General features: G+C 43.3%; 1 protein-coding gene across 4 annotated transcripts in view; it reads left to right on the forward strand.

The window, feature by feature from the left end:
* hivep2a (HIVEP zinc finger 2a) overlaps positions 1-14,414 on the forward strand; it is a 116,687-nt gene that overhangs the window by 46,259 nt on the left and 56,014 nt on the right. For all 4 annotated transcript variants that reach the window (XM_047387624.1, XM_047387626.1, XM_047387625.1 and 1 more), the window contains one exon: positions 6,724-6,794. The gene's annotated coding sequence lies outside the window, so the exon portion shown is untranslated. The remainder of the gene's footprint in view (positions 1-6,723; positions 6,795-14,414) is intronic.

Consider the following 14,414-nt stretch of genomic DNA (forward strand, 5'->3'; position numbering starts at 1 on the left):
TCACTGAAAACTTCTGATAAATTATTGAGTTCAGTGAGATCTAAGCAGCTTCTAGAAAATAAGTAATTTCACAGTTTTCTCCTCAAGGCCTTTAGTGTCACACAACTTACATCAGCTTTATCAGACCCCCATGAACATGTTTACATTTAGCTCATTATCTCAACCTGATTAGAGCGTTTTATTTCACGTCACAGAAACTGAGACCTTCTAATTTCAGCTTTAGTGTTTCTACGGTGGGATTAACACAGAGGGAGTGCAAGAGGCTTAATTAGATTATTTATCAGATATCATCAATGACTAGCTGAAATTGGTTTTTATGTTATCATCTTTGGAAGCCTTGAGTGGAGCCTGGCTGGACCGAGGTATGGGGGTCCAAAACGAGTTTTGTGCGGTTGCTTAGGCTGCCCACTGGGCCTGGGGCCCCAAACAAAGCCAGAATCAATAGGTTTACAAATGCCTAGTTGTACACAAACTATGGAAATTCATCAACGTATGAAATTCAACAAAGTCATAATTTAAAGCTGATATTATTTATGTTGCTTGTGTTTAAAAAAGCATTTCATGCTTACTTTAATGGCTTCTAGACAGATCTGCAGTAATACTAATAATAATAATAACAATAATATTAACAATAATTATAAATAACATAAAAATGGTAAATGGCCTTCACTTGTATAGCGCTTTATCAAGTCACCCAAACCCAGAGACCCCAAAACCCTTTACACTACAGTCATTCGCCCATTCATACGCCAACAGTGGTGAGCTACAATGTGGCCACAGCTGCCCTGCGCCAGACTGACAGAGGTGAGGCTGCCATACAATCGGCACCACCGGGGTAAAGTGTCTTACCCAAGGACACAATGACTAAGATGGACAGAGCAAGGGTTCAAACCAGCAACCCAGCATTTACAGGATGAACTCCTACTACCTGAGCCACATTATAATAATTATAATAATAAGAAGAAGAAGAAACAGGAACCCACCTTTAATTAAGGAACCATAGAAAAATCAAAGCCTTTATTTTATAAAGTGTCTTCAAGCTTTATTTTGAAAACCCAACAGAATCACTTTTTCATTAGTGGAACTTCAATCTGCAATAATCTGTCCAGTGGTGGGTCATATAACATTTATTTTGAAGGGCTAACAATCTCTTTTTCATAATATAGAACTTGCCTTTGCTATATTCTAAACTAATATGTAATATTGAGGCGTTTATTTTGAAAAACAATTGTTTTATTTTGACAGGGCAACACATTTGTTTTTCAGGACTAGTTTAGCTCAACTATTAAAATAGAACATACTTTGCAAAATTCTACTTAATGAAATACTTTGACTTTTATTTTGAAGGGTATCTAAGCTTAATTTATGGCTGGTTTAGATCAACCCACCAAGAACCTTGATAGCATAACCTTTGTTAAGAAAACCTTAGATTTTATTTTGAAGGGCGAACGGTTCTTTTTTCATCACTGGTTTGGTTACCTTAACTCAGAATCTACATCTGCAATATTCTAAACTCAGAACTTTTATTTTGAAGAGCATTTTTGAGCTTTATTTTCATTTAGATTCATTAGTCTTCGAATCTACTTTTGTAATATTCCAACCCAATGAAATAAAGACGATTTTATTGTGAAAGGCCTAATTGTTATCTCTATTGCTTGCTGGTTCAGGCCTTTATTACTCTGGCAGGCATCGATGATATTAATAATAAAACTCATTGTGCCAAACTGAATGTGATTGGGCCGCGTCCTGTCATATACTCGGAACATGCAGAGGAGCTGTGTCTGTTTGGAAAAAGATCTGGGTGCAGCACAGCTGGACGGCTTTATGTTCCTCTCTGGAAACCGTCTGGATGGAAACAGACCAGTCAGCCTCGCCATCTGTGTGTGTGTGTGTGTGTGTGTGTGCGCACTAGCTCTGACAGACACGAAGAAGAAAAACAGAGTCACAGTTTTCCTTGCCTCACTCCTGGCAGGCTGGAAGAATCTGATGATGTGTGCGGCACATGTGAGCGTCCAGTTCTTTGTTGTCACGTGTTCAGATCTTCATGAGTCTGGAAGTTGTTGTTTGTTGGATTTTGGTCTCTTCTGTTTTACTCATGATAGTAGTTGTTGTCTGCGCTCTCATTTTAAATCATGCGATGGCAAGCAGATGAACTAAGAGAACCTTTTTATTCCCAGACCTGTTTTTTTTATCACCAGCCCTTCTTGGCTTTGGATCATTTTCTTCATCCTGTCTTGTTTGCCTTTTTTCATTGTCGTTTTTACATCTTTAACTCCTCTTTCTCCTCAAGGCCCTGTCTCTATTTCTCACCACCTCTTCAGGTTGTCAACAGGAATTAAATCTGGTCTGTCCGGTCCGTACTGCCCAGCATAATAGAAAGTTGTTGTCTGGTTTAGGCTGAACATAAATAGGTTTTAGTGTTTAAAGTCCATCAGGTGTGCGCTTTATTTTGAAAGGTCAATAGAATCACTTGTCCTGCCTGGTCTGGGTCCATCATGTGGAACCTCAGTTTGCAGTAATACATTCCAAACAAATCTAAACGTTTTATTTTGATGAAATTAAATATTGTTTTAAAGAGATAATCTTATTTCCATCACTGGTCCAGAGAGGGTAACTGGGTGTGATCACTTCATGCTGGATTGACACATAGGTGGTCCTGCTCTGTTCACTGGACCTCCATCACTGGTGGACAGTGTCTCTTACCCTACTGGTGGACAGTGTCTCCCAGCCTACTGGTGGACAGTGTCTCTTACCCTACTGGTGGACAGTGTCTCCCACCCTACTGGTGGACAGTGTCTCCCACCCTACTGGTGGACAGTGTCTCCCACCCTACTGGTGGACAGTGTCTCCAACCCTACTGGTGAACAGTGTCTCCCAACCTACTGGTGGACAGTGTCTCCCAGCCTACTGGTGGACAGTGTCTCTTACCCTACTGGTGGACAGTGTCTCCCACCCTACTGGTGGACAGTGTCTCCCAACCTACTGGTGGACAGTGTCTCCAACCCTACTGGTGGACAGTGTCTCTTACCCTACTGGTGGACAGTGTCTCCCACCCTACTGGTGGACAGTGTCTCCCACCCTACTGGTGGACAGTGTCTCCAACCCTACTGGTGAACAGTGTCTCCCAACCTACTGGTGGACAGTGTCTCCCACCCTACTGGTGGACAGTGTCTCCCACCCTACTGGTGGACAGTGTCTCCAACCCTACTGGTGAACAGTGTCTCCCAACCTACTGGTGGACAGTGTCTCCCACCCTACTGGTGGACAGTGTCTCCAACCCTACTGGTGAACAGTGTCTCCCACCCTACTGGTGGACAGTGTCTCCTACCCTACTGGTGGACAGTGTCTCCAACCCTACGGGTGGACAGTGTCTCTTACCCTACTGGTGAACAGTGTCTCCCACCCTACTGGTGGACAGTGTCTCCTACCCTACTGGTGGACAGTGTCTCCAACCCTACTGGTGGACAGTGTCTCCAACCCTACTGGTGAACAGTGTCTCCCACCCTACTGGTGGACAGTGTCTCCTACCCTACTGGTGGACAGTGTCTCCTACCCTACTGGTGGACAGTGTCTCCAACCCTACTGGTGGACAGTGTCTCTTACCCTACTGGTGGACAGTGTCTCCCACCCTACTGGTGGACAGTGTCTCCCACCCTACTGGTGGACAGTGTCTCCAACCCTACTGGTGAACAGTGTCTCCCAACCTACTGGTGGACAGTGTCTCCCACCCTACTGGTGGACAGTGTCTCCCACCCTACTGGTGGACAGTGTCTCCAACCCTACTGGTGAACAGTGTCTCCCAACCTACTGGTGGACAGTGTCTCCCACCCTACTGGTGGACAGTGTCTCCAACCCTACTGGTGAACAGTGTCTCCCACCCTACTGGTGGACAGTGTCTCCTACCCTACTGGTGGACAGTGTCTCCAACCCTACGGGTGGACAGTGTCTCTTACCCTACTGGTGAACAGTGTCTCCCACCCTACTGGTGGACAGTGTCTCCTACCCTACTGGTGGACAGTGTCTCCAACCCTACTGGTGGACAGTGTCTCCAACCCTACTGGTGAACAGTGTCTCCCACCCTACTGGTGGACAGTGTCTCCTACCCTACTGGTGGACAGTGTCTCCAACCCTACTGGTGAACAGTGTCTCCCAACCTACTGGTGAACAGTGTCTCCCAACCTACTGGTGGACAGTGTCTCCCACCCTACTGGTGGACAGTGTCTCCCACCCTACTGGTGGACAGTGTCTCCCAACCTACTGGTGGACAGTGTCTCCCACCCTACTGGTGGACAGTGTCTCCAACCCTACTGGTGAACAGTGTCTCCCAACCTACTGGTGAACAGTGTCTCCCAACCTACTGGTGGACAGTGTCTCCCACCCTACTGGTGGACAGTGTCTCCAACCCTACTGGTGAACAGTGTCTCCCAACCTACTGGTGGACAGTGTCTCCCACCCTACTGGTGGACAGTGTCTCTTACCCTACTGGTGGACAGTGTCTCCCACCCTACTGGTGGACAGTGTCTCCCAACCTACTGGTGGACAGTGTCTCCAACCCTACTGGTGGACAGTGTCTCTTACCCTACTGGTGGACAGTGTCTCCCACCCTACTGGTGGACAGTGTCTCCTACCCTACTGGTGGACAGTGTCTCCAACCCTACGGGTGGACAGTGTCTCTTACCCTACTGGTGGACAGTGTCTCTTACCCTACTGGTGGACAGTGTCTCCAACCCTACTGGTGGACAGTGTCTCTTACCCTACTGGTGGACAGTGTCTCCTACCCTACTGGTGGACAGTGTCTCCAACCCTACGGGTGGACAGTGTCTCCCAACCTACTGGTGGACAGTGTCTCTTACCCTACTGGTGGACAGTGTCTCCAACCCTACTGGTGGACAGTGTCTCTTACCCTACTGGTGGACAGTGTCTCCCACCCTACTGGTGGACAGTGTCTCTTACCCTACTGGTGGACAGTGTCTCCCACCCTACTGGTGGACAGTGTCTCCAACCCTACTGGTGAACAGTGTCTCCCACCCTACTGGTGGACAGTGTCTCTTACCCTACTGGTGGACAGTGTCTCCCAACCTACTGGTGGACAGTGTCTCCCAACCTACTGGTGGACAGTGTCTCTTACCCTACTGGTGGACAGTGTCTCTTACCCTACTGGTGGACATTGTCTCCCACCCTACTGGTGGACAGTATCTCTTACCCTACTGGTGGACAGTGTCTCCCACCCTACTGGTGGACAGTGTCTCCCAACCTATTGGTGGACAGTGTCTCCAACCCTACCTTTGGACAGTGTCTCTTACCCTACTGGTGGACAGTGTCTCCCACCCTACTGGTGGACAGTGTCTCCTACCCTACTGGTGGACAGTGTCTCCAACCCTACGGGTGGATAGTGTCTCTTACCCTACTGGTGGACAGTGTCTCCCAACCTACTGGTGGACAGTGTCTCTTACCCTACTGGTGGACAGTGTCTCCAACCCTACTGGTGGACAGTGTCTCCCACCCTACTGGTGGACAGTGTCTCTTACCCTACTGGTGGACAGTGTCTCCCACCCTACTGGTGGACAGTGTCTCCAACCCTACTGGTGAACAGTGTCTCCCACCCTACTGGTGGACAGTGTCTCTTACCCTACTGGTGGACAGTGTCTCCCAACCTACTGGTGGACAGTGTCTCCCAACCTACTGGTGGACAGTGTCTCTTACCCTACTGGTGGACAGTGTCTCCCAACCTACTGGTGGACAGTGTCTCCCAACCTACTGGTGGACAGTGTCTCTTACCCTACTGGTGGACAGTGTCTCTTACCCTACTGGTGGACAGTGTCTCCCAACCTACTGGTGGACAGTGTCTCTTACCCTACTGGTGGACAGTGTCTCTTACCCTACTGGTGGACAGTGTCTCCCACCCCACTGCAGTCCGGGAGAGCTCCTTTAGTGACCAACTGTTGCATCCTAGATGCACAAAGTAGCATTGTCACATGTCCTTTCTCCCAGCAGCTTAGACTTTATAACAATCACTGCTCCCAGCCAACTCAATAAGTATTCACACCCCTGCTATTTGCAGTTTTTCCATTTAAATTGTCTTTTGCTGTTTTTTGTGTACAAACACACATGCACATGTTGAGCATTTTTATACCAACCTACTCAGTTGCACATTTCTTTTGATCTTGGTGTATTATTTTTAAATAACTGCAGTATTTTTTCTCATGTTGTAAACTTTCCTTTATTGAACAGTGTCTTGTTTTCTTTGTTTTTATATTTTTGACCTTTGTGTGAATCTGCATGCTTCTGTTTGCCTTTAACTTTGCTGCTGGCACAACTAATTGCCCCCCTGAGGGACAATAAAGGATTTTTCTATTCTATTCTGTCCTGTGGACATGGAATCTGACATAGGACAATGGATGGACAGTGGAGGATAATGTGACTTTATGTGACTTTGTAACCTTCCTCTACAGCTGACTGCTTATCTGTGCACATGATCAGCTTCACACCTCTGGTCACCATTTCCTCTGCTATATACGGATAGCAGACATGTACAAATATATCGACAGTATGAACGTATAAAATAAAGGTCTATAATTAAACACTGTATGCACATAAATGGATTTAAAACAACACATTTTAACATCAGAAATACCCACATTGCATTCAAATTAAACTCTTCTTCCTCCTAACCCTAACCCTTTTCTTTAGTTGATTATGACTCTGGTTTGTGTTTTCTGACAGGATGGCGCCATAAGGACACTTCCTGTCAAGACTTCTGTTAACAGCTCAAACAGGTCGGGGGGAACCAGCAGGTAAGCCATGGTCCACCCTGTCACCACACCTCTGTGATGTTGTGAGAAGGTTGTTCACAGAGCTGTAGATGTTGTGTAGCCCCAGTTCTGTGGGTGTTCTGAAGTCTGTTGTGTCAGCAAACATCACTGTGATTCAGAACCGAGTCTTTCTGCCATTTATCAAATTGTTCAAACACCTGAACACATCCACAGTTTCCCTTTTTAAGATTATTCCGGGTTTTACCAGCCTTCTAACCTTTGGATGAACTGGGATGGTTTTCCCTTCCATCTGCATTTCACAAACACCATGAAGCAACTTTGAAGGAATGTTCCTCAACCAAAGAGTTTAAAAAGAGTGATGATTCAATAGTAAAACAGAAAATTCGACCCATTAGACCCCTCAGTTAGGATCTGGGTCTCATGGTCACAGGTAGAGAAGCTGAAGACAGGCTTCATCAGGAAGGACCAGCTGAGGTGCTTCAAGCATCTAGAGGGCTCCTTTTGAGCTAGAACATAGCCTGGATGGAACTGATTTATTTTGTTCTGATATAAAGTTCTGATTTTCTTTATATTTGGGTTTATTTCTGTCATATTTTCTTTCTGGTTCCGGTTCTGCTCTATGTGGGCTTGTTGCTGGTTTTTAAATGTTCTGCTTGCTGAGGAGGTCTTCAGCACTTATAAGGTAGGACATAAATGCCGATTTGGGGGTTCAACATTTTGCACCTGAGCTGTTTTAGTTTTATCTCACATGGGTCTGATGGTTCTCCCCAGGGTTGATGTGATGTTCTGGGTTAGACGTGATCCTTCCTGCCGGGTTGCTGCTGCTGTTCTAAGTCAGATGATCTGTTAAATGCTTTAAGAAAACATGTCTGCGACACTTTAAGATGGAAATGTTCCTGTCCCATGTTTTAGGGTCAGGTCACCCAGACAGTCAGAGTTTTTAGCACCAGGTTAGCAGGTTGGAAACCAGCTAACATAACAGTTCAGTGGGATGACTGGTTTCTGACCTCTGTCTTAGAACCAGGTTCAGTCCATAGACTTAAGGATTATGTTTTAAATGTGTAAATCTTTTAATGTGAAAAACAGTTTGACTGGTCCCTTGATGTTAAACATTTTTACAAACGTGTGACTCCATCCCAGATTTCCCTTCTCCCAAAACATCACATGATACACGATGGAGCTGATCCAAAAATATTCAGCAAGCCAAAAAACACATAATTACTAATTTACTGCAACTAAACCTGGTTTTTCTAAGCTTAATCATTTACCATTTTTAACACACCTGTTCTCTGTTAAACCAGTGGTATCCAACCTTTTTGTCACCTGGAGCTCAAACAATAGACTAAGCATGCAACATTTTAATTAAACAAATAGACTGCTTCTAAGAAAAGCATCTGTAAAAAACGGTTTTGCACGTTGGCCTGATAAAAGGAAAGCGTCCAGTTTGCAAATTCTTTTGGGTTTGATTGAAAAAAAAAACTGGGCTAAAATGAGTCTGTTAGTAATAAGAAGAGGAGTTTAATAAATTCATTAAACCAGATTTGGTGCCTCTAAGTCTGCTCTGGAGTACGTCTCTGGATAGATGTGGTTCTATTTACCATGAAATTAAAAAGAAGCTTGCAGTTTCACATAAGGGTAAAATAAAATCTAAAAAATCTTAATTAACAGACGTTACAGTAAGGGCAAATGTACATCCATCCATCTATCTATCTATCTATCTATCTATCTATCTATCTATCTATCTATCTATCTATCTATCTATCTATCTATCTATCTATCTATCTATCTATCTATCTATCTATCTATCTATCTATCTATCTATCTATCTATCTATCTATCTATCTATCTATCTATCTATCTATCTATCTATCTATCTATCTATCTATCTATCTATCTATCTATCTATCTATCTATCTATCTATCTATCTATCTATCTATCTATCTATCTATCTATCTATCTATCATCTATCTATCTATCTATCTATCTATCTATCTATCTATCATCTATCTATCTATCTATCTATCTATCTATCTCTCTATCTCTCTATCTATCTATCTATCTATCTATCTATCTATCTATCTATCTATCTATCTATCTATCTATCTATCTATCTATCTATCTATCTATCTATCTATCTATCTATCTATCTATCTATCTATCTATCTATCTATCTATCTATCTATCTATCTATCTATCTATCTATCTATCATCTATCTATCTATCTATCTATCTATCTATCTATCTATCTATCTATCTATCTATCTATCTATCTATCTATCTATCTATCTATCTATCTATCTATCTATCTATCTATCTATCTATCTATCTATCTATCTATCTATCTATCTATCATCTATCTATCTATCTATCTATCTATCTATCTATCTATCTATCTATCTATCTATCTATCTATCTATCTATCTATCTATCTATCTATCTATCTATCTATCTATCTATCTATCTATCTATCTATCTATCTATCTATCTATCTATCTATCTATCTATCTATCTATCTATCTATCTATCTATCTATCTATCTATCTATCTATCTATCTATCTATCTATCTATCTATCTATCTATCTATCTATCTAGGTTTTCTGATGTTTGTAGAAGATGGACGATGAACAGCAGAGTTTATATATTTTTTATGTCAGATCATTTCTATCAGAGGTATCACTCTGTAAAGGTGCTACCAGCCAAAACCTAAAAATAAACCTTTGCTGCACAAAATATTGCATTGATAGTGAAAACACACATCCAAAGAGAAGTCACCGGCTGTCAGCAGGACACTCTGTGCCAAGTTTAGGAGATGATCTCCTTTCAACACGCTTCTCCTCTGCCTCCATTCAAGCTGAGACATGGCTCTGATCAGATAAAAATAGACCCTCGCTGACCTCTTCCTTCTCTTCCTCGCTCCCTCCTTCCCTGCAATGTTGGTGCAGCTGTCCTCAGATGTTGGGTAATGTTCCAGCTCCAACACAGGCAGAGAGGGTGCTCGAGGATTTCCCCCCCTCTGGTTCCCCATACAGGATCACCTCGACCGATTAAAACATCATTAAAATGCTGTTTCCGTGTTTCTCTTCAGCAAGTGAAACTCCTATATCACGTATGTTCATCACATGTTCATCATTAAAGCTTTTAAATGATTATGGCTTACAGTTCAGGAAAACCCAACATTAAGTTTCTCAGATTTGTCATCAGAGCAATAAAAAGATTTCCTTTAAAGGCTTACATGACTGGAGAATCTTCAGCTGTCACTGGGTGAGAGGCGGGGTACACCCTGGAAAGGTCACCAGTTCACTACAGGTCAACATAGAGACAGACAATCACACACACACATATCTAAGAACAGTTTAGAGAGACCAGTTAACCTAACAATCATGTTTCTGGACTGTGGGAGGAAGTCAGAGTACCCAGTGAGAACCCACACATGCATGGGGAGAACATGCAAACTCTATGCAGAAAGTCCCCAGGCTAGGATTTAAACCCAGAATCTTCTTGAAGCAAGGCAGCAGTGCGACCAACTGCCCCACCATGCAGCCCCAACTAAATACAGGTCCTTCTCAAAAAATTAGCATATTGTGATAAAGTTCATTATTTTCTATAATGTAATGATGAAAATTTAACATTCATATATTTTAGATTCATTGCACACTAACTGAAATATTTCAGGTCTTTTATTGTCTTAATACGGATGATTTTGGCATACAACTCATGAAAACCCAAAATTCCTATCTCATAAAATTAGCATATTTCATCCGACCAATAAAAGAAAAGTGTTTTTAATACAAAAAACGTCAACCTTCAAATAATCATGTACAGTTATGCACTCAATACTTGGTCGGGAATCCTTTTGCAGAAATGACTGCTTCAGTGCGGCGTGGCATGGAGGCAATCAGCCTGTGGCACTGCTGAGGTCTTATGGAGGCCCAGGATGCTTCGATAGCGGCCTTTAGCTCATCCAGAGTGTTGAGTCTTGAGTCTCTCAACGTTCTCTTCACAATATCCCATATATTCTCTATGGGGTTCAGGTCAGGAGAGTTGGCAGGCCAATTGAGCACAGTGATACCATGGTCAGTAAACCATTTACCAGTGGTTTTGGCATTGTGAGCAGGTGCCAGGTCGTGCTGAAAAATGAAATCTTCATCTCCATAAAGCTTTTCAGCAGATGGAAGCATGAAGTGCTCCAAAATCTCCTGATAGCTAGCTGCATTGACCCTGCCCTTGATAAAACACAGTGGACCAACACCAGCAGCTGACACGGCACCCCAGACCATCACTGACTGTGGGTACTTGACACTGGACTTCTGGCATTTTGGCATTTCCTTCTCCCCAGTCTTCCTCCAGACTCTGGCACCTTGATTTCTGAATGACATGCAGAATTTGCTTTCATCCGAAAAAAGTACTTTGGACCACTGAGCAACAGTCCAGTGCTGCTTCTCTGTAGCCCAGGTCAGGCGCTTCTGCCGCTGTTTCTGGTTCAAAAGTGGCTTGACCTGGGGAATGCGGCACCTGTAGCCCATTTCCTGCACACGCCTGTGCACGGTGGCTCTGGATGTTTCTACTCCAGACTCAGTCCACTGCTTCCGCAGGTCCCCCAAGGTCTGGAATCGGCCCTTCTCCACAATCTTCCTCAGGGTCCGGTCACCTCTTCTCGTTGTGCAGCGTTTTCTGCCACACTTTTTCCTTCCCACAGACTTCCCACTGAGGTGCCTTGATACAGCACTCTGGGAACAGCCTATTTGTTCAGAAATTTCTTTCTGTGTCTTACCCTCTTGCTTGAGGGTGTCAATAGTGGACTTCTGGACAGCAGTCAGGTCGGCAGTCTTACCCATGATTGGGGTTTTGAGTGATGAACCAGGCTGGGAGTTTTAAAGGCCTCAGGAATCTTTTGCAGGTGTTTAGAGTTAACTCGTTGATTCAGATGATTTGGTTCATAGCTCGTTTAGAGACCCTTTTAATGATATGCTAATTTTGTGAGATAGGAATTTTGGGTTTTCATGAGCTGTATGCCAAAATCATCCGTATTAAGACTATAAAAGACCTGAAATATTTCAGTTAGTGTGCAATGAATCTAAAATATATGAATGTTAAATTTTCATCATGACATTATGGAAAATAATGAACTTTATCACAATATGCTAATTTTTTGAGAAGGACCTGTATATGCACTCAGTATTTGGTTGAGGTTCATTTACCTGGATCACTGCATGAATGCAGCGCGGCATGAAGGTGATCAGCCTGTGGGGGGAAACTGTGTTTGAGTTTTCATCAGCTGGAAGCCACGGTCATCAAAGCTAGAGGGGAACAATCTGGAGAAAGCTAACAGGTGGCAGGCAGCCGGCTGCAAATATTCAACTCAGAAATAAAACCAAAAGAAAACTGCTGCTAGGTGATGATTCAGAGCAAAGGGAGCATCTGATACCAATTAGGCTCTTAGCAAACATGACAACTGCTAACCCAAACTAGCATGTCTGCAGCAGACGGGGCTGTCGCACCAGTAAACATCCTGCAGTGAAATCTGAAGGAGAAGCCTAGAATGCCTCAGAACACAGAGCAGTTAGTGAACTAGTTGATGAATATGGAAATGATGTGAGTCATACTGATGGCAGGATCATCAGGCGGCTGAACTCCATAGCTGCTCAGCAGATGCAGCCTGTTAGTTTTAGTTTGATCACAGATCCAGCGCCATCTTCTAGAACTCACACCTCTTCACTTTTTTAATAGACTTATTCCGCCATCATCTGAACGCTCCTATCAAAGTTTTATTGAATGTTGGTTTTCAATGTGTTTTGGAAAGTTAAGCTGTTTTCCACCAGCTGATCCTAAATCAGCCTTGAGTTAAAATTGGATTACTGAAGTTATTTGAAGTAAGTCCGCGATCCCAGCTTGGTTCTGGATCTGATCGTCCCATGGTCCCACCTGCCTTATTGTCTCAGTTCTTTTCCATTGATTTCCTGCGTGGGGTTTTATTTCTTCTTTGTTTGAATCAGTTTGCCATCAGCTAGGATCTAACCTGCAGGTCCGACACCCTCACCTACAGGATTGATGCTCAGAGCTGTTCAGCCTGGCTTGCCATTCCCAACCCAGAGCTCTGATTATTCCCACCTTCATCCAGAACTTTCTGGTTTGGTCTCTACAATACTCAGTGAGCATTCTTTATAAACTGATCGATTTTTGCATCATTAGTTTATTCTTTTAGTAGTTTAATTAATTAATTGTTTTTAGGTAGTAGCCCCAAAATCACATTCCCATTGTGTACTTCTAACATCTATTAGTTGTGAATAATTTTGGGAATTTTAAATGATGAATTATGACTTAATAAATATTCATAATCAAATAATAATAACTGCACAACAATTGTTGTTCTCAGTTCACCTGTTTATATGCAGAGTTTGACAATGAAACTCATTGCTGTGATAATACGCAGACTGTCAGAGGGTTGCCTCATAGTTCATCAGGCTTATATTAGCGCAGACGTCCCGGCGGGCGGTCCACAGCGCTGGGTTCTGTTAAACCCAGAAGGCTGAGGTTACTGAGTTTGAAACAAGAACAGAAATCATTATCGAGGTTCTCAGGCCAGGCTTGAGCTTCTGGTGTTCAGGCCTTCATGATTTCAGCTTATAAAAATCCGTCACAATCAAACCACATCAGCTTGGGCTTCTAAGTGCGTGTTTTCATTTTTCCATTAGGTAAGGATTTGTGATTATAAAGCTGCAAAACATGCAGCAGTTTGAGCCAGAGAAAATGAGGTCCAGCAGTATTAGTGAAATAATATTAGTAGCTGTATCGGTGATCTAATTCTCAGCAGTTACAGTGAGCATGAAATGCCTCCGTTACTGAGACACAAGCAGTAGAAATGATTAAATCATCATTAAATTCTGACTCACGGCATTCAAACTGTGAAGGTTTTCTTCAGTCTGTGTATAAATAGTGCATTTCCAAACCTGTCCTGTTTGAATCAAGGTTTCCGTTGGGAGCCCCAGGCCAGGTGGGGGCCCTAAGCAGCTGCAAGGTCAGCTTTTACCTCAAACCTTGGCTGCAGTTAAGGCACAGACAAAAAAAATGTCCTCATTTGCTTAGTTTCCCTGCTTTTATTTTGAAATCTCAGATCCTTTGTTCTCATCTCTTCAGTGTAAATTCAAACCTTCATCGCTGGCTTCACTGTCATGTTCTCAGAGCAATAAAATGCATGAGCATTGAAAGCGTGTGTGTGTGTGTGTGTGTGTGTGTGTGTGTATGTGTTGATGTATTTCCCATCAGTGCCGGTCATCCCTACCCAACCCCTTCCCAGAATCCACCACTGACTCACTAGAAACAAACTGCAAGTCAGCTGTTTGAGCCAAACAGAGAGACACCCACTTGATTGTGTTTTTAAACGGGACGGGACGTTCCGTACGGTCACACCTGTGGAGGAACTTAACCTGCAGAACTGGAAAAACCATTGTTTTTATAAGGTAAATGTGTTTGCAATTAAAGCATAAAGAGAAGCAGATGGAAGATGGAAAAATCACGTAGGAGGTTAAAGAGGGATTCCTGTGATGACGTCCAGATGGACCTGATAGCACCTGATGCAGGAAGCGAGCGGCAGGATCTCTGACCACATAAGGTTCTCAGTTGGTTCTCAGAGGAACCACAT

Source organism: Girardinichthys multiradiatus, chromosome 15 (genome assembly GCF_021462225.1).
Source record: "Girardinichthys multiradiatus isolate DD_20200921_A chromosome 15, DD_fGirMul_XY1, whole genome shotgun sequence".
NCBI lineage: Eukaryota > Metazoa > Chordata > Actinopteri > Cyprinodontiformes > Goodeidae > Girardinichthys > Girardinichthys multiradiatus.